The 19,684-nt window shown below is 44.3% G+C and overlaps 1 long non-coding RNA gene across 2 annotated transcripts in view; it reads right to left on the bottom strand.

The window, feature by feature from the left end:
* Positions 1–584: 584 nt before the first annotated feature.
* The window catches only part of LOC118153124 (uncharacterized), a 40,828-nt gene continuing 21,728 nt past the window's right edge, over positions 585–19,684 (bottom strand). For both annotated transcript variants that reach the window (XR_013529796.1, XR_013529768.1), the window contains exons 2-3: positions 13,320–18,404; positions 585–13,212 (exon numbers count right to left, since the gene is read on the bottom strand). This is a non-coding gene — a long non-coding RNA (uncharacterized LOC118153124). The remainder of the gene's footprint in view (positions 13,213–13,319; positions 18,405–19,684) is intronic.

Genomic DNA, 19,684 nt, shown 5'->3' with positions numbered 1-19,684 from the left:
ATAAAGGTATTGGAGAAATTGAAAAGCCTACTGTGTTCTTAGATAGGAAGCCTCTACACCATAAGGATTTCCTTTTGTCCTTAAGTTGGCCAACACATTTGACGTGGTTCCAAGTAAATTCCAATTGAAACTTTTTAAGTGAACAAGTTGATTCTAAAGTTCCTATGGAAAAAAAATAAGAATAGCCAGGAAAATAATGAAGTGGAACTGTTCCTACCAGGTATTTAAACATAAAGCTACTGAACAGTATGATTCTAATACATAAACAACAGTCCAGAGACACTGAACTGAAATAAAACCAGATACATGAAGGAAATTATATAATAATAATAAAGATAGAATTTTAAATCAATTTAGAAAAGATAATGTTGGATTAACTGAGTGATCATCTGAAAAAAATTAGAGCCACACATCACATCTTACACTGAAATAAACTACAAGTGGCACAAATATTTAAATGTAAAATATAAAATGAAACCATAAAAGCAGAAGAATCACAGAATTCTTTTTAACCCAGAGCAAGGAAGGCCCAAGTATGACACAAAAACTCAAAACCAAGAAGAAAAATCAGATAAATCCTCTTATATAAAATTTAAGATTTTAATATTTTCAAGACAAGAATCATCACAAGCAAAGTCAAATCCACATGACAACTCTGGGAGAGGGGTAATGGGGGGGCACATGTAATTTATATCTCAAACAAAGGGCTAATTTTTCTAATATGTAAAGAACTCCTACAACTCAATAACAAAAACAATAGAGCAAAAGAAAAATAGCCCACAGATAAGCAAAACAATGAAACATGAAAAGGTGCCCAATTGCAGATGAAATGAATGTTGCTACTCAGCTGACTTTAAAATTGGCAAGAGCCCAACGCAATCAGAAGTATCCTTAAAAGTGGCAGAAGGAGAAGAAGAGAGTGAGAGATATGGCAATGAAAGCAGAGTCAGAGAGATGCATTTATAATGAAAACAGTGCACATGAAAAACCACACTTGGATGCCATTTTTTATCATTCAGACAGGAAAAGATGAAAAGTTTTGTTTTGTTTTGTTTAGACGGAGTTTCACTCATGTTGTATGGCTCACGCTTGTAATCCCAACACTTTGGAAGGTAGAGGGAGGTGGATCACCTGAGGTCAGGAACTTGAGACCAGCCTGGCCAACATGGTGAAACCCCGTTTCTACTAGAAATACAAAAAATTAGCCAGGCATGATGGTGGGCACCTGTAATCCCAGCTACTTGGGAGGCTGAGGCAGGAGAATCTGTTGAACCCAGGAGGCGGAGGTTGCAGTGAGATCAAAAGTTCTAAGACAGACTTTGTTGGTGAGGATGTAAGGAAAGAAGCACTGTCACACACTGCAGGTCACGATGTACTAGTACAACCTCTGTGGGTGCCAGCTTAGCAATATCTAGTAAAAGTCACAAGTAGTCTTTATGTATCAATTCCAATTCAAGGAATTTATGCTACAGGCATCCTTGTTCATAGGAGAAATAATGCATGCATTTAAGCATTATTTATGCTAAGAAAAATCACATATGAACCAAATATCCATTAATAGGGCACTAGCTATAAATTCTGACAGTGGATTATTATGCAGTTGCAAAAAAGAATAAGAAAGATTTTTATGAAGAGAAATCATTTCTTGCAAGTTTTAAGGGAAAAAAGACCATAATACACATGGACATATAGTAAAAAATTTAAATATAAATATGAATATGATCATGTATACCCATAGTTGTTTGCATGAACAGAACTGAAACACAAGAAACCAGTACTCGTGGTTGCCTTGGGGTACTAGAACTAGGTGTTGGGGACCGACATGTGACACAGTCTTTTCAATGTATCTTCTTTTGTGCCTTTCAAATTCTACAATCTTATGAACACCCTTTCTAAAAACAAATTAGAAATTGTACCTAAAAGAGAATAACTATTTGGAATTTTACTGTTTTTGAACTGTCTCAAATCAGAGCATCTCCTCTGCCCATAGATCTCCCAAGTCTACTGTTTCATTTTCTCACAGTCAACCTTCTAGCCAGTTTTCAAGAATATTTTGTATGAAGAGGAAACAGCCTGCCTGTCAGTGTCACAGACCTTAGTTTCATTTCAAAACAGGCATCTCCCCCTTATGTGGAGCAATTTCCCTTGGATCTTCACTAGAGGTGGATTTACTGAGAAAGATCTCTCACATGAACAAAATTTTTCTTGTGGTTGGATACTTCGGTAAATTTGCAGAAGTGAGGTATTCTAACCATGAGTTGTTAACACTGATACCTCTTTTAATTCCCCCTTCATTCACTTCCGCTTGTTGGAATGCAGAGTCTGCAAGCCTTTTAGGGATCCTACTAAAGGGGAATTAAGCTGAGGATTCTCTTAATTTTTTTGGGTCTAGTAGATACACTTCTGCGTCCTTTTGCCATCTTTTCTATGCATAGTTAAATCGTGGTTGGGGTCACAGTGCTAAGAATGGCCTCCAGGAGAGCCCCTGTCAGGCCACTGTGAAGATGCAGGGCAGGGGAGTCATGCTGGCATCAGGGAGTGCGCTCTGGCACTGGCCTTGCAAACACGCGGATGGTGGAAGAGAAGCAAGGTTCGAAATGTCTAAGACCAGAAGCTTGTCTAGGGAACATCCTTCCAATCCTGACACACATGAAACTGTGAGCAGAGAATTCAGTTCTGTTAAAGAGAAATAAAAGCCCACAGTTGAGCTATACCCCAAGTGGCCCATAACCACACAACCAAAACATAAGTCATTCCAATTTCCTTGAAACTCTAATTCTAATCATAAACACAAAATGTAAGTTTTACACCCTTGTCAGTATATTTCAGCAAAATTAATCAGCTACAGACAAATCAGTTTAAACAGCTCTGTTTGCCCTAAATAAAGGTAATATATAACAACAAATCACAAAAAAAGGTCAAAATACATCCTCCCTATGCTGTACAAACTGTATTGTAACTGTTGTAAGCAAGCTTTTTTGTTTGTTTTTGTTTTGGGATGAAGTCTTGTTCTGTCTCCCAGGCTGGAATGCAGTGGTACGATCTCTGCTCACTGCAACTTCCACCTCTTGGGTTCAAGAGATCCTCCTGGCTCAGCCTCCCAAGTAGCTGAGATTACAGGCATGTGCCACCACACCCGGCTAATTTTTGTATTTTTAGTAAAGTCGGTTTTTACCATATCAGCCAGGCTGGTCCCAAACTCTTGACCTCAGGTGATCCACCCACCTCAGTCTCCCAAAGTGCTGGGATTACAGGCGTGAGCCACCACACCTGGCCAAGGCAAGCTTCTTACAACTTGGTTTGAAGTCTCCCAGATCAATATCTATACTTTTTGTATGACAATAAACTAAAATTTTTCCTAACTTGATCCGATTTTATTTTAGATAATTCTCCACAGATGCTGAGTCAAACTAGAAGTTCTCTCATTAGGAATATACTCAGTAATAAAATATATACAAATATAAACATATCATGCATTTTTTTTCCTATGGGAATTACATGGAAGATAATGTCTTAGCATTCCTTTGTAACACACAAACATATAGCTAATAATACAAATAGTTTGTACTTCAGTAAATGAAATCACATATTTTATACATCCTGACTGTCAATTAAAATTTTTTTGGTCAACCATGCTAGACAAGTCTGAATTATCTTTTTAATCTCTCTTCAGAAAAGGATATTATAAAATTATTGCTATAAAAAAATACATGGTGACTCACGCCTGTAATTCCAGCACTTTGGGAGGCCGAGGTGGGCAGATCACCTGAGGTCAGGAGTTTGAGACAAGCCTGACCAACATGAAGAAACCCTGTTTCTATTAAAAATACAAAATTAGCCAGGCGTGGTGGCACATGTCTGTAATCCCAACTATTTGGGAGGCTGAGGTAGGAGAATAGCTTGAACCCAGGAGGCGGAGGTTGCGGTGAGCAAACCTCCATCTAAAGAGCAAAACTCAGTCTAAAAAAATGGGTAACAGCTGGGTGTGGTGGCTTACACCTGTAATCCCAGCACTTTGGGAGGCTGAGGCAGGTGGATCACATGAAGTCAGGAGTTTCAGATCAGCCTGGACAACATAGCAAAACCCCATCTCTACTAAAACTACAAAAATAATTAGCCAGGTGTGATGTTGCACACCTGTAGTTCCAGCTACTCAGGAGGCTGAGGCAGGAGAATCCTTTAAATCCAGGAACCAGAGGTTGCAGTAAGCCGAGATGGCACCATTGCACTCTAGTCTGGGCAACAGAGCAAGACTCCATCTCAAAAAAAAACAAAAAAAAAGGAAAGGAAAGAAAAGAAAAAAATTTAAAACGGATAACAAGTATGCATCCAAAAAATGGAAGCTATAAGTATTAGGGAAGTGTGTCAGGTACTTAACTTATTCAAATAGCAGTTTTTTTCTGGATTTTGCATATTATGCTGCTTGTCCAATATTTCCAATCTGTAATTTGTTATGATTTCTTTTCTCATTCTAAGTATTTATTTTCCTACCTAATTTGTTTCAATATTTTCTATTCTTCTTTCTTTAAAGTACACCTCAAATTATTTAAACTTCAAGCTCCACAAAACTTGGGCCCATACCAGGTATTCGCTATCAATTTAAAATTTGAACTTATCAATTTCCCACATGAAAATGAGAACTAGCAGAGCAAGGTGATTTTTATATTACACAGGGTTTTTTTGGTACCAAAGACACTGACATCCAGATCAGCCCAGTAACCTGAGCCAATGAAAACTCTGGAAATAAAGCCCTGTCTCTAAATCCCCCATTAACTCCCCTTTAAACCTTTGTCTCTTTGGGGCACGGAAAATAAAAATAGGTTTTCCCCAAAAATCGTCCTAAGCCTCAGTCTGCTAATCCTCAAGTGCTGTCATTCTCCCAACATGCTCGAGGCCTCAGTGAACTTCTCATTTTACATCTTAAAAGTGGAGAATTAATTATAAGGCTTCATTCACTCAGTAATAGAACCTCTGCTGAGTGGCACACTTTGCAGTCTCATTTGAAGGGTTTGAAATTAACCCAGCATATGCCAAACAGCTCCTGAATTCTCGGCTGCACGGCTGCCGTGCTGCTTCGGGTTTCATTACATGGGAGGCTTTTCCACCTGCTGGCTATGTTGCAAAACCCAATCTGTCCTAGCAGAGCTTTTCACCAGCTTGTTTTGTTTAGTTATTGAAAGTTCGGTTTTTAGCTGTTAGCTGAAATCTATATGAAAACCTCAACAGACAATAATAGTAGAGTTTGGCCGGGCTTGGTGGCTCACACCTGTAATCCCAGCTCTTTGGGAGGCCCAGGTGGGTGGATCACCCAGTCAGGAGTTTGAGACCAGCCTGACCAATATGATGAAACCCCGTCTCTACTAAAAATACAAAAATTAGCCAGGGATGGTGGCGTGCACCTGTAGTCCCAGCTACTTGGGAGGCTAAGACAGGAGAATTGTTTGAACCCAGGAGGCAGAAACTGCAGTGAGCCAAGATAGCACCACTGCACTCCAGCCTGGGAGACAGAGTGGGACTCTGTCTCAAAAAAAAGAAAAAGTAAAAAGTAATAGTAGAGGTTGTTGTTCTTCTGTGCATTTGGAGAAAAAAAAGTTCCCCATATATTCTATGGCAACTATGGGAATGCATGGTTCAACTCTCCCTTTTAGAGAGAACTTGTTTCAGGAAATACAGCTGGTTATTAGCTGCTGACATTTTGGGATGCAAAGCAGCTCACACAAGGCCATGCTTTCCCTGGGCTGCTCCTAGACAATGACTGGTCACAGTGGGATTTTAGAGCCAGGATCGTCTGATGGGCAGTCTTTGCTCTGGGATTCCCCATTGCCTGGCCAAGACTTTCTCACAGCTGCAAACTCTCAAGCTCTTCCTACCCAATCTTTTCTCCTTCCTTTCTTCTCTCCCAGGTGTCAGACCAGTATTACAGTTTGATGGCTCTCTGCATCTTCTCCTACTCCTTCTTTCCTTTGGGGCAAGGAAAACAAACACAGGTTTTCCCAAAAAATTGTCCTAAGCCCAGATATGTCCCCCAGTGAATACGTTGCACATCTAACTTCATCTTAGCATATGCGTCTCAGAGGACTCAAACTGATACACCACCTTAGAACCATTGAATCATGTGAGTAAAGGGGAAAAAAATTACTGCTATCATTTTTTGCAAAGAAAAAAGTAATATTTATGGAGCATCTACGCTGTCAGGTATGGCTGGGCATTTTAAAATACATTGTGTCATTCAATTCATAAATGGGAGCATTCTTCCTTTTTTCTTTTTGAGATAGGCTCTTGCTGTCACCCAGGCTGGAGTGCAGGTGGCATGATCCTGTCTCACTGCAACCTCTGCCTCCTGGGTTCAAGCAATTCTTGTGCCTCAGCCACTCAAGTACCTGGGACTACACGCATGCACTACCTCGCCCAGCTAATTTTTGTAATTTTAGTAGAGAGGGGATTTCACCACGCTGGCCAGGCTGATCTGGAACTCCTGACCGCAAATGGTCTTCCCACCTCAGCCTCCCAAAGTGCTGGGATGACAGGTGTGAGCCACTGTGCCTGGCCAATGGGAGCATTCTTATCCCCAGGATTTTAAAAATTCAGGTGAAATTCTGGTTGGCAAATTGACTGTGGATGCCCTCTGTATTTACAGAGCTGCCAGCCTGACTTAGCTTTCTAGAGAAATTCTAGATTTGAAGTCAGGAGGCAGTTTACATACAGTTTTCCTTAGCTTAGGGGAAGGGCTAATAAATATGTTATTTTTGCAGGTTGCATGGAAGGAAAACTATTATCTTTAGTGATCTTATATGCTTCCTTTGCCCTAACCCCTCTCAGATGAAAAATCTGCCAGGCATTCTTTCCTCACTGACTGTCCACGACTCTGGTTCTGAGAATTCTCTGCCGAAGTCCAGACTGAGCCAGAATCTATATGGGGGGAGTGTCAGTCTTTGTAGCTTCAAATCTGACACAAAAGTTGGATCAAATTGTGGCTGTAGAATACCATGGAATGGTTAAAGCAAAGTTTGCAACAACATTTGTGTTGAAACTCCCAGTCTTTTTATTATAAAAAGAATGTAAAATCAAAAAATTAAAAATATGGCTTAAAAGGTTGGGTAGATACATTAATAATGATAGCACCAACTGCTGGAACATCTACTGACATCTCACTGGTTTAACCTGACAGAAGCTGTTTCTTGATTTTGTGCAGCCCCACAGTGTGGCAGCAGGGCAGATGGTGAGGTCCTGGGCCACGATCCCATGGACCCCACAGATGCTAGATCCCACAGAGGCTCTTCCATCTTCAATACATAGTGTTTCCAAGATTGCTTGGGGTGTCAACATCCATGTTAAATAGGAGGAGAAGGGAGAGAAGAGCCTGCTTCTGCTTTGCTGCTCACATCACAGCCATTGACAGGAACCAGCCACACAGCCCTACTTAGGTGCAAGGGCAACTGGGCAAGAATGCAGCATGATGTGTAGGGAACAGCGGCCATCTCTGCCACAGCAGGCATTGTCACCTAGGGTGGCCACCATCTCAATTTGCTCGGAATTCTCCATTTTGAGCACTGAAAGTCCCATGTCCTGGGAAACCCACTCAGTCCCAGGCTAACTAGGACAGTTGTTATCCTATTAGCAGAGATGAATTAACAATTTAAAATCACAATTTTTGGACAAAATTGGTTTTACATGAAATCAAGCATTTTGCAGATGGCACAAAAATCTGAGTGATTAGAAAATTTTAAGACTTCATGAAAACAGTGACCAGCAAGTAAGAGTCACAATTGGCTGAAAGTAAATTGGAAATAAAATATGATAAAAACAATAACCCCCAAGCTATTAAAAATCTTCCATGTGTGAGTACACATGGACACAGGAGTGGAACAGCAGACACCAGTCAAGGCTTACTTGAGGGTGGAGGCGAGAGGAGGGTAAGGATGGAAAAGCTGTTCATCAGGTGCTATGCTCACTACCTGGGTGATGAAATCACTTGCCCATCAAACCCCAGTGATTCACAATTTGCTCGTGTAACAAGCCTGCACATGTACCTCTCGAGCCTAAAATAAAAGATGGAAGGAAAAAACATCATAATAGGCTAGAAAATGAGCAAAATGCTTGATAACACACACAAAAAAGTTGCTGAACTGCCCAGCTGGTAAAATAAAATCATCAATATCTGAAAAAAAAATACTATTCACTTTCACCAAGTCGATGTATTATTTTATTTTATTTTCTTTCCAAGACAGAATTGCTCTGTCACCCAGGCTGGAGTACAGTGGCTCAATCTCGGCTCACTGCAACCTCTGCCTCCTGGGTTCAAGCAATTCTGCCTCAGTCTCCCAAGTAGCTGGGATTACAGGCCCATGCCACCATACCCAGCTAATTTTTGCATTTTTAGTAGACATGGGGTTTCACCATGTTGGTCAGGCTGGTCTCAAACTCCTGACCTCTTGATCTGCCCCTCGGCCTCCCGAAGTGCTGGGATTACAGGTGTGAGCCAGCCACTGCGCCTGGCCCAATCTGTTATTTTAAATGACATGTTTTAGCCAATGTTTCCACCCATTTGTTTGATGCCACCTCACCTGTGCCTGCTCTGTGTTAACTGTAGGGTGGGTCCTGATTCTCTGAGAAGCCCTCCCAAACCAGCCCATCCACAGGGAGTCCCTGCCTTACCTCCTCCCCAGCTCTTTTTGTTTTACCATCTGTAGTTAGCTTTGCCTCCCAAGGTCTCATTCTCCTCGCCTGCATTATTTCTCTCAAGCACAAAGGCAAAGTGTTTCCTTGGGGTGTACTCTCCTCCCCGACCCTCCAAAATGTCTCATTTCAAAAAGCAACACAAAGCAAAGAAAGTCTGAGAAGATCTAGTTCCCACATTCTCCCCAGAAGGAAGAGATGCTTCATTGAATTTCCTGCTTCCCCCAAACCCCCCTACACACACACACACATCAGAATTAATCTCCCCTTCCCAAATGCTTATACTTCCATTGGGCTTCCCCTGTGAGTATCTTTCATGGGCTGCTGGGAACATGTGACTTTCCTTTGCTACTCCTGAAATCCTTAAGGAATTCCACGTTGCACCTAGCTCCTCTCAGGAGCTCAAAATGCATTGCACTGCATTTAAGTTTGACTTGAAAATGTTAGATGAGAAATGGATTTACAAACTCTAGTCTCGTGATAAAATAAAATTCTCTAGGGAGGCTGGAATAGCTATAGCATTAGCATTTAAACAATTTGGCAATTTCTCTGAGAAATCTGAGCTCTAGAAGGCCACATGGACAAATCCATAAATTCTGGCTCTCGGCTTCAGCTGTTGAGAAACGTAAAATTTTCATTCTTGTTCGTGGCCTTTCAGTTTTCAGAGCACTGACTCCAGCTAAATTTCCCTGGCACTGGGGTTTATTTGCTTAGGTCATTGCTGATTTAAAGAAAGTGAATGGGGCTGAACCAGCTTTTGCTTTTCGCAGCTGTGAATCACAGCTGTGAATCCCCAGGGTGCTGAAATAACCGTACGGTGTGCTAATCCAATCTGTGCTTTTCCTGGGGGCTGTCATTATTGCAAAATGAGGTGAGCTGGGTGGATGAAAAGCTCCAAGGTGGCTACAACACTATACACTTAGAAGAGATGCAAAACCTTATCTGGGGCTTAACGAAGGGTTGTGATCAGAGGAGAAGGAGCCAAGGACCCAGGGGCTATTCTACTATCGCCACTATGGACTATACATACACATACACATATATACACTATAACCTCTATACATACTAATGTAACTACTATATACAGTGTTATGTGTATATATCAATAATTACTCAGCTAATACTATAGCTACTCTCTGCTATACTGTCAATCTGTCCAGCGTTCGGCTCCCTATTCTTATCACATTGCCTCTTTCGGCACCTTGAGTGTGTCATGCTGGCTCCCAGGTCAAATTGCATGGACAGGCCCCTTTCTTAAAGCCCACTAGTCATGATGGAAGGCAAGCCCCTTTTACAATACCAAATTCCATAGTGATCACTAGAGTGGTATATCCATTACAAGCCCTTTTTGATATATCAATAATCTCACTGTTGTAGACTGAATTGTGTCCCTCCAAAATTCAAATGCCAAAGTCCTCACCCTCAGCACCTTAGAGTATAACTGTATTTGGAGAAAGAACCTTTACAGAGGTGATGAAGTGAAAATGAGGTAATTAGGGTGATCCCTAATCCAACATGACAAGTATCCTTATAAGAGGAGATTAGGACAAGAGACAGGGATAGGGGAAAGACCATGCGAGGCCCCATTGAGAAGGCAGTCATCTAAAAGCCAGGGAGGGGGCCTCAGAAGAAACCAACCCTGCTGAGACCTTGATCTTGAACTTCTAGCCCCCAGAACTGTGAGAAATTAAATTTCTGTTGTTTAAACCACCCCAAATGTGGTACTCTATTATGGCAGCTTCAGCAGACTAAGACGCTAATACAACATGGAACAGAATCCTCTCAAGACCTCCACTTGCACAGAACATTCCATTGCCCCAACTTCCTATACTTGGTTCCACTGGGCTGAGGGGCACTCTGCTGTTCTACCTTGAGCCAACTAATCTGCCCAGGCAGATAATCCAGACTGGTTAATCTCCGGTACCTGGCAGCCCACTTTTGTACAGTGACCAAATATTAAGAGGTAGGCATTAATTGAGGCTCCCTTAATCCATGCTGACTGCCTGTCTCTGTGTCTACAGGGTACAGAAGGTTAAAAAGTATTAAGAACCTTAACCATGAACTTGAGGTTCCAGGGTTACAGACTTGATACCCAATCCTATCCTCAAACATAATACTTGCTTTCATCCCTGGAGCCAACTCGTGGATCTGAAGTTTCTCAGAGAGAAAAGCTTGTCATAAGACTGGTCAGCTGTCTGGTAGCAAGGCCTTTTATGGGGATCAATCAACAATTATTTATCAGTCACCCTGGCACTGTGGGAATTTCAAGGAAATATTATACTTGGCTCCCGTCCTCAACATGGTGACTATATAGTTGGGATTGATGTGGTTTAAGATCTTCAAAAGTTAAACAAAAATAAAGGAGCTGAGTAACTAAGCAAAGATCAGAACTGATGCCTGATTCTGTCTCTGATTAGCTGTGTGATCTAAAATTCTTCAACCTCTGAGCCTCAGGGGCCTCCTTGACCCAATGATGATAAGAGAACCTTCCTCACAGGGTTATTGTGAGAATGAAACAAAACAACGTACATAAGAAGTACCCAGGGCAGAAATGGTGACTCACACCTGTAATCCCAGTGCTTTGAGAAGCTAAGGTGGAGCATCACTTGAGGCCAGGAGTTCAAGACCAGCCTGGGCAACATAGCAAGGCACTATATTTACAAAATAATTTTTAAATATACCATGTCATGGTGCTAAGTCCATGTCGTCTCAGCTACTCAGGAGGCCCAAGGGGAAGGATTCCTTGAGCCCAAGAGTTCAAGGTTACAGTGAGCTATGACTGCACTACTGTATTCCAACCTGGGTGACAGATCGACACCCTGTCTCTAAAAACAAAAAAGTGTCCAACTAAGTGCCTGGCACCTAGTAAGTGCTTCATTTTTTTAAAAAAAGGAGATCAACAAGTGCAGGCCACTGCAACAGCAGTGAATGGGGGATGCTCACAGGACCTTGTTCCTAGCATTCACCCAGTATTTACAGAGCACTTAGTATGTGCCAGAACCTAGCTCTGTGTTGGGAACACAAGAAAGACCTAGTCACAGGCTGTTCCCAGTCCAGTGGAAGCAGGCAGATAAACAAGCAATAAGAGACCAGTGCTGAGTAGGACTTGGGGTTTGGATAATTCTGACTCATCAGACCATTCACTGAAGAGGCTAAAATGAGCCCACAAAGCAGGGGATCATTTTGACACACACGTGCAGAACGGTTTATTGAGGTTCCACCTTACTTTGCAATTCAATGTTTTGCCTATAATGGCACCTTGAGGGCCTAATCTGGGCAAGGGCAAGACCTGAAGTCAGATGGGGATGACATTGTAGTTTTCTCTGGTCCATCTGGACTGAGGGTGGGTCCCAAGCAGACCCAAGGGATTTCTGGAGTCATAGTCTAGCTCCTTGACAAGGGCTAGTGTACTATTTGGTGTCATCCAAACAGAGCCAATGGACACACACACAAACACACACACACACACACATTGAGAGAGAGAGATTTATGATAAGCTACTGGCTCACACTCTTATAGAAGCTAAGTCACAAGATCTGCTCTCTGCAAGATGGGGACTCAAGAAAGCCAGTGGTGTAGTTTGAAGGTCTGAGGGTAGGAGAACTGATGGTATAGATTTTGGTCCAAGTCTGAAGACCTGAGAAACAGGAGCATCATGGCTAAAGATCAATATCCTAGCCCAAGCAGTTAGATAAAGAGTGACTTCAACCTTCCTCCATCTTCTTATGATTCAGGCTCACGATGCTGAATCATAATGGATGGTGCATGCTACATTGGGGAGGGCCATCTGCTTTATGCAGTTCAACAGTTCCAGTGCTAATCCCTCCTGGAGATGCCCACACAGACACATCCAGAAAGAATGCTGAACCAGGTATCTGGACATCTCATGGCCCGCACAAGTTGACACAAAATTAACCATCACAGCTAGGAAAACTGTCATCACTTAGACTAAGCACAGCCAGAATCCAGGGGTAGTCACTGGTCTCAGAGTGGGGTCTGTACCTGAGATGGAAGCATCAGAAAACCTAGGAACAAGGAGCATGAAGCAGGAGGAGGGGAGGCATTAAAGACAGTGGTAGCTACTGCTTAGTGGAGAATTTATTCTATCCCAAGTGCTTTCCAGGTGTCGTCTCCCCTGAGCCTCACAGCAACCTCAAGGGGTAAATCTTTATTGCCCCTGTTTTACAGATAAGGAATAAGAGGTTTGGAGAAGTTAGGAAGCAGCCCAAGATCTCGTAGCTAGAGAGATCAGCAACCCAGCCCAGGCCTGACTCTGAAGTTCACGCCTTTAACCTCTCCACCCCACTGTCTACAGGTGAAGCCCTTGGCATTCAGCAAACAAGGGCTTAGGCCAGCAACCCTCTCAGGATAACAATAGCAAGACTGACTCCGTGCCCCACCCACCGTGGGAGATAGACTCTTACTGTACTTACTGATCTGGTCAGCATTGGCTTCTGAGCCAGGGGAGGCAGAGTTCACAGGTGCCTGGCTTCAGTCGCTTCTGCTGAGGAGGGCTGGGGAGACAGTGGTTAAGACCTAACAGCAGTAACAAGTAAGAAGTGAAAAATTCAGGGCCTACATTGCCCCCATTCAGATCTATAAAATAAACATTTAGATGGCAAACCATGTTTTCTACTTCCTACCTGAATGCTTTGATAAACAAATTCTAAATTATCTTCTTTTTCTCATGTTTAAAAATATTCCAGTGCTTCAGCCATTCTGATCATTCTTAGTGATGTGGTGAACTCTGAGTAGAAATGGTTTATGTTTCTTCCTGCATGTCATCCATCCATGTAGACTTCATGAGGAGTTTTAGCTGGAAGAAGCAAACCAGAAAATGCATCTTGCAGTACCAGTCGCTAGAAATGTTTATTTCATAAGGAGAAGTGTTGTGATGTTTATGCCTATGAACTAGTTGAAGTGGGCCTCCCACCAGGGGACAGCCAACAATGACCAACACCATAGACATGAGGACGTCCCATATCCAGACACCAGATCTAGCCCCTATCTTTGGTACCAGAGGGAGAGACCCAGGCATTTTTAGGGCTTGTCCAAGCCCCAGCAAGAAGGAAATCAAGGCTTAGGCCATGCTGGGGTTTCAGGCACAGGGGCAGGGCGTGGTGTAGATAGAGCCAGCCCATAGCGGCACTAGAGTTAATCAACAGCCAGTGAAGGGCAGCATGGCAGGACTCAACGCCCAGTTCCAGAGACAAGACAGCAGTTCTCCAGCAGAGTCTGGACAGCATAGAGTAAGCCAGGTGCCTGGAACAATGGCCAGAGGAGACAGGGGCATGGGCCAGGCTTTTCACAGCAACACCCTCACTGCCTGCAGGAGGCCCCGGGCTGGAGGACAGCGGTCTATGAGGAATGCCCCCTTGTTTACACACATCCCAAAGCAGCTCCCTGGCTCTCCTAGCAGGGCTGGACATCTCCAAACAGGGTGATAACTCATTGAATTCATCTTCTAGGGCCACCATACACTGGGTGGCTTAGAGCAACAGAAAGCTACTGCCTCACGGTTCTGGAGGCCAGAAGTCCAAGATCAAGGCGTGGACAGGCTTCACTCCTCCTGAGGGCTGTGAAGAAGGGTCTGTTCCTTGCCTCTCTCCTAACTGCGGCTGCTTTGCAGCAATCCTTGGTGTTCCTTGGCTGGTAGAGACATCGACCGAAATCTACCTTCATCTTTGCATGGCCTTCCCCTGTATGTGCTGCCCCTGAGTTCCCCTTCTTTTTTTTTTTTTTGAGATGGAGTCTCACTCCAGGCTGGAGTAGAGTGGTGCAGTCTCAGCTCACTGCAACCTCTGTATCCTGGTTCAAGCGATTCTTGTGCCTCAGCCTCCTGAGTAGCTGGAACCACAGGCACACACCACCACAGTATTTTTAGTAGAGACGGGGTTTCACTATGTTGGCCAGGATAGTCTCAATCTCTCAACCTTGTGATATGCCCAACTTGGCCTCCCAAAGTGCTGGGATTACAGGCGTGAGACACCACGCCCAGCCGAATTTCCCCTTCTTATAAGGACACCAGTCATATTGGATTAGGGCCAGCCTCTGTGACCTCATCTTAACTTGGCCACATCTGCAAAGACCGTTTCCAAATAAGAGCATATGCGTAGGTGCTGGGGGCTAGGACCTCAACATGGCTTTTTTTGGGGTGGGGGGGTGATACAGTTTAACCCATAGCATCCCTCTTTACCATTGCTTTGAGCAATTAATGTTCCTCAAACCCAGCTCCCATTAGGTATTTAAAAACACGAATATCTTGACCCCATCCTCAGAGATTCTGACTCAGTTGAGCTGGGATGGGATCCAGGTATCAGTAGTTTCTAAAAATTTCTCCAGGGCACCCAAAAGTGTGGCAGGTTTGGGTACCTCCATGCTGGGGGTGAAATAAGGTGAGCAGCCAGAGATGGAAAGGCAGTCACCAGCGGGAGAACTGAGCCCATGCTGGCAGGAGCTAACAGCCTTGGGGTGAGCACTTGGATTAAAATCATCAGCTTTTTGGAGCAATATTAAATAATGGCTCTCAGTGTCTTGGGATGAGGGAGTCCAGGGCTTCTGGGCTTTTCAACGACTAAATAAAAAAGGCATAACTAATCTTCCTCTCCAGGAAGACTCACTTGCCTGGGCCAACCCTGAGGAGAGTCCTGATGGTTTTTAGAGCATACAGTTGCCTGCCAAGCCAAAAAGCCAAGGGTTTTAAGTCAAGCTGAATATTCCAGAGAAGATTGAGGCTGGTTAACCTTGCTGCAAGGTAAAACAGGAGATCACAGCCATATGTCATTCAAGCAAGAGAAAAAGCAATGAAAATCTACACTCATGTGGCAAACTCCTTCAACAGTCAGAGACCTGATTGTGTGCCAGTCAAAATAATTTTGCTCTATTTTTAAACACTGTTGAAATGAAAACTGAATTAATAGGGGCTCAAATTTGAAGAGAGAAAAAGGCACCAAAATCCATAATGAACTGACAAGCTAATGAATGTATCTGAACAGAGGAAGGAAACCATAGAAACAGATTGGAAATCATGTGGCTTTCATTCATATAAGGGAGAAAGCAATTGAAATATTCTTGTGCAAATTAATTAAATTTATAATGCACCCAGAATGTAAGTTGTTCTAGCTCCCTGATGAGTCCCGTGGGAGAGGCTTAACATTGCTTCCAGGCCAATAAGAATGCCAAAAATCATTCTGACGACGTCTTAGAAGAAAGAAAAGACGCGCATGCAATTGGATCATTGTCATTGAGCCTCCTTGCGCCTGAGCTTACAAGACCCAGTGCAGTCCAGCCACACTGACTGAGGGGTGGGCCCTGGGGAGAGGACCAGGTCCACTCTGGCCTTTTGTTTCTCCCTATGCCCTCCATCCCAATCTCCAGGCTGGGCAGACTCATATTATATCCCAGGAATAACCAGGCCCCAGGGATGCTAAAGCCAGGATGTCTAGCCCATGTCAGAGCAAGTAGGTGGCAGAAGACTTTAGCTCCCCTTCCATCATACCCCAGAGACAGCTGCCAGCCTGGCCCATGCTGAAAGCCATACCTGTGTCCAAGCCAAGGTGAGCAGGTGGTCTTAGAAGAATCACAAATTTTATAAGATCTGGAATGTAGATGTAATTTGGCTAAATCAACTTTAGACAAGATTGTTCCAGAAGGACCTGAAATTAGCTTTAAAAGATATATTATTTTTGCTTAACAAATTCACCTTGGCTGGTAAGTATTAGTTAATATTATTTTGGTTACAAATAGCAAAAACCCACTTAATGACAGTAAAAAAGAATTTTTTGGAAGGAGAATCTCAGATAATTCGAAGGGGAGTTGAATAACTGGGGTTCAGAAAGGAATCCATGACAGCTTGAGGCCCTCAGTAGGAGACTCCGGTGCTCTGCCCACTCCCAGCCTTTGATTTCTTAGTTCTAAGCTGGAAAGCCTATAAGGCAATGTGGGTCAGATGTTCTCTCTTGGACAATTATCTAGGCCAGGGTTGCTGTGTAACAATGTAACATACAAACCTAGCTACCAGGGCCTGCCCCTGTGGACCTGGGCAGGCAATGGAAGGGCCTTTGCAGCTACCTCAACTGCTGTCTCCCAGCCAGTAGGGGTGGGGAAAAAGCTGAGTGTGCCATCTGCATGTATGCCCTTGGCCATGCCTGGTGTGTGCTCTTGTCTCCCCACCCCCTGCCAATCCTTCACAGCAACTCCTGGGTGAAGCCTGGCCCTGTCCCTCCAAGTCAGAACCAAGCGATTCTCCTTGAGGCTCCCACAGGCCTTGCTTCTGCCACTCCTGAGGACTAAGGACAGCCCTGTCTCAGCCTCCTACATGGTCTTCTGCAGGTCTGTCCCTTCAGACTGATCCCCAACCTGGTATCCATGTGCTGCATCCCACATGCAGCTCCGACAGGGCACTCTAGGGATCAGACACTTCAGGGATGGGATGTACTTTCCCTGTAAGGAAATAAGACTCCTCTCTAGCCAAGCCCATGCTTCATTTAACATTCCCCTCCCCGCCCCTCCTGGAAACCTTTTCTGCCCAGCACTCACCCTACTGACATTAGGCGCCCCTGCTCTGGGGCCCCAGGCATGGCTCCACCAGTACACTCACCACGTGATAGAAATCCAGTCTCCCTTCCCGTCAGACTCAACACTACATATGATAGCCTGATTTTTCAAAATCTCTTGCGCCTAGCCCAATGCCTTCGCCCAAAATCTATGCTGAAAAGGTAATAATTCTGGATGGATGAACGAATGAATATATGCATCAGTGGATTAATATTTTTTCTTATAGTTAACTGACTTCAGGTCTCTCTTCTCCACAAAAATGCTAGGTTTTCAAGATCAGACACAGTGTCCGAGTCAGACTCATTTTCGGCTTACACACACTAAGGAGTTCAGCAGTGCCTGCTCCTGTCCCCTTTCCACACGACTCCCTTTGTTGTGCCCCTTCAGCCCTGGAGCACTCCATAAATATTAGATGAAAGGATACTCTTCTGAGATTCTGTGACTGGTGCAGATGTGGCCTGTGTCCTTGAAGAGCAGGTCTGGGCTGGGAGGCCTTGTCTAATGCCAGATAGAAACAGCCTACATGCTAGTGTTAAAACTCCACAGCCGTTCGGCTGGAGATTTTCCTTTAAGTCACAGTCATAGGTTAAGGAAATCGTTGATTACAGCTTACCCAGGGAGTTGTTCAAATGTTCCCTCCTTTACCACATACTGGGCAAGACCTGAGACTCAGGAGTCAGGGAACCAGGCCGGAGTCTCACGCTCCACAGGGCCTTGTCCACACCTCTAGTTGCTGTTCTCATTGCACCTGTCCTTTCCCTGCCGTAAAAGTAATTACATGCCTCTCCACACTATGATTCATGCACTGACTGTACACCCACAGGTGGGTGACTCCCTGTGAGGACAGGGACTATGCGTATCCTCTTCCCTGCCAACTCTCAGCATCTAGCACCATGCCTGGTACATGGAGATGCTCAGTAAATATTTGTTTAACGAGCGAAAAAGAAGGAAGGAAAGACAGAAAGGTACAATGTGGGCAGAGAATGGATAGACCAACGGGGAGAGAGAGAGGCAGAGAGAAGGCAGGCAAGAAGGAAGGAAGGAAATTTTTCTTACCTCGGTTTCCTTATCTGTGAAAATGATCCAATAATTCTATCTCCCAGGGTTGCTGGGATGATTGAATACATTGACTATTTTCTCCTTCTTCTGTCTTCCTGTAGCCTTTGTATGCACTATAATTACAAAACTTAACACAGATATTTGCTTGCACGTCTGTCGCCCTGTTAAACTGTGAGCTTCTCCAGGGCAGGGGCTGTTTCTTCTTTCACCCGGGTAAGTGCTGCACCAGCTGCTGGCACCCAGCACACAGCAAGCTCTCAGCCCCACCTGTATGCTTCCTGCCCTCTCCGGAGTACTGAGGCCTGCCATGCACTTGCCACAGGGGACCTGGCTGAGGCAGCCAACCCAGATGTCCACCCAGCACCCACCCTCCCGCCATGCCTCCACCAGCCCAGCTCCGTAGCCTCAGCTATCTCCCTTAATGAGTAAGATGAACTGATTACCCTGCCGGGGCCTGAAGAAGGGAGTGCAACAGGAGAAGTGAATTCGAGACCAGTGGGGAATCAGAATAATGTTGCTGTTGTGGTAAGAACAAAGTGCTAGGACTCATGAGCCCACCTGCTATTTTGCATAAATTTGCATCCTAGACTCAGCCAATTCTCAAGCTTATTGTGTGGTCAAAGCTCCCCTAGTTGGTGGGCATGGCCAGCCTCACCCTCACCCAGGGATTTTAGACCAGAAGGCCCTGCTGCTACCTCCAGAGCTTGGCTCGCTCAGCCCTGACCCCCAGTGCTGTGGCCGTGGCCATCTCTAGTGGGTAGAGGACTTTCTGGAACTGGCCCTGGGTTATGCTTCTCCAGGAGACTTACCTTCCTATTGATGGCAGGTTTTGCCCTTGTTCAAACAAGTTTGCATTCCCAGCTTTTACAACAAATAATTGTAAAAGGATTAACTGGTCCCCCAGGCTTCAGGGGCATGCAGAAGGATCTGGAAGTTTCAGACACTGAGATTCACCACCTCTACCATCCTGTGCTATGATGGTTCATTTTTATGTGCTAGACCATAAGGTGCCCAGAGAGTTGGTCAGACATTTATTCTGGGTGTCTGTGAAGGTATTTCTGGATAAGATGAACATTTGAATTGGTAGATTATGGAAAGAAAACAGATTGCCCTCTTGAATGTGGGTGGCCCTCATTTCCTTTCAAAATACTGAATAGAATAAAAGGTTGAGTAGGAGGGAACATGGGCCTGACTGCCTTGAGCTGGGACACTGAGACATTGGTCATTTTCTGCCTTTGGACTCAAACTCAAACGTGGGCTCTTCCTGGTCTCGAGACTGACAGTCTTCAGACTAGAACTGCACCATTGGCTCTCCTGGGTGTCCAGCTGGCTGACTGCAGGTCTTGGGACATCTCGGCCTCCTTAATTATATGAGCCAATTCCTTCTCTCTCT

The sequence above is a fragment of the Callithrix jacchus genome, chromosome 1 (assembly GCF_049354715.1).
Source record: "Callithrix jacchus isolate 240 chromosome 1, calJac240_pri, whole genome shotgun sequence".
Classification (NCBI taxonomy): domain Eukaryota; kingdom Metazoa; phylum Chordata; class Mammalia; order Primates; family Cebidae; genus Callithrix; species Callithrix jacchus.
Note: the sequence above shows the minus strand (reverse complement) of the source record. Positions and strands in the feature narration are given on the sequence as shown.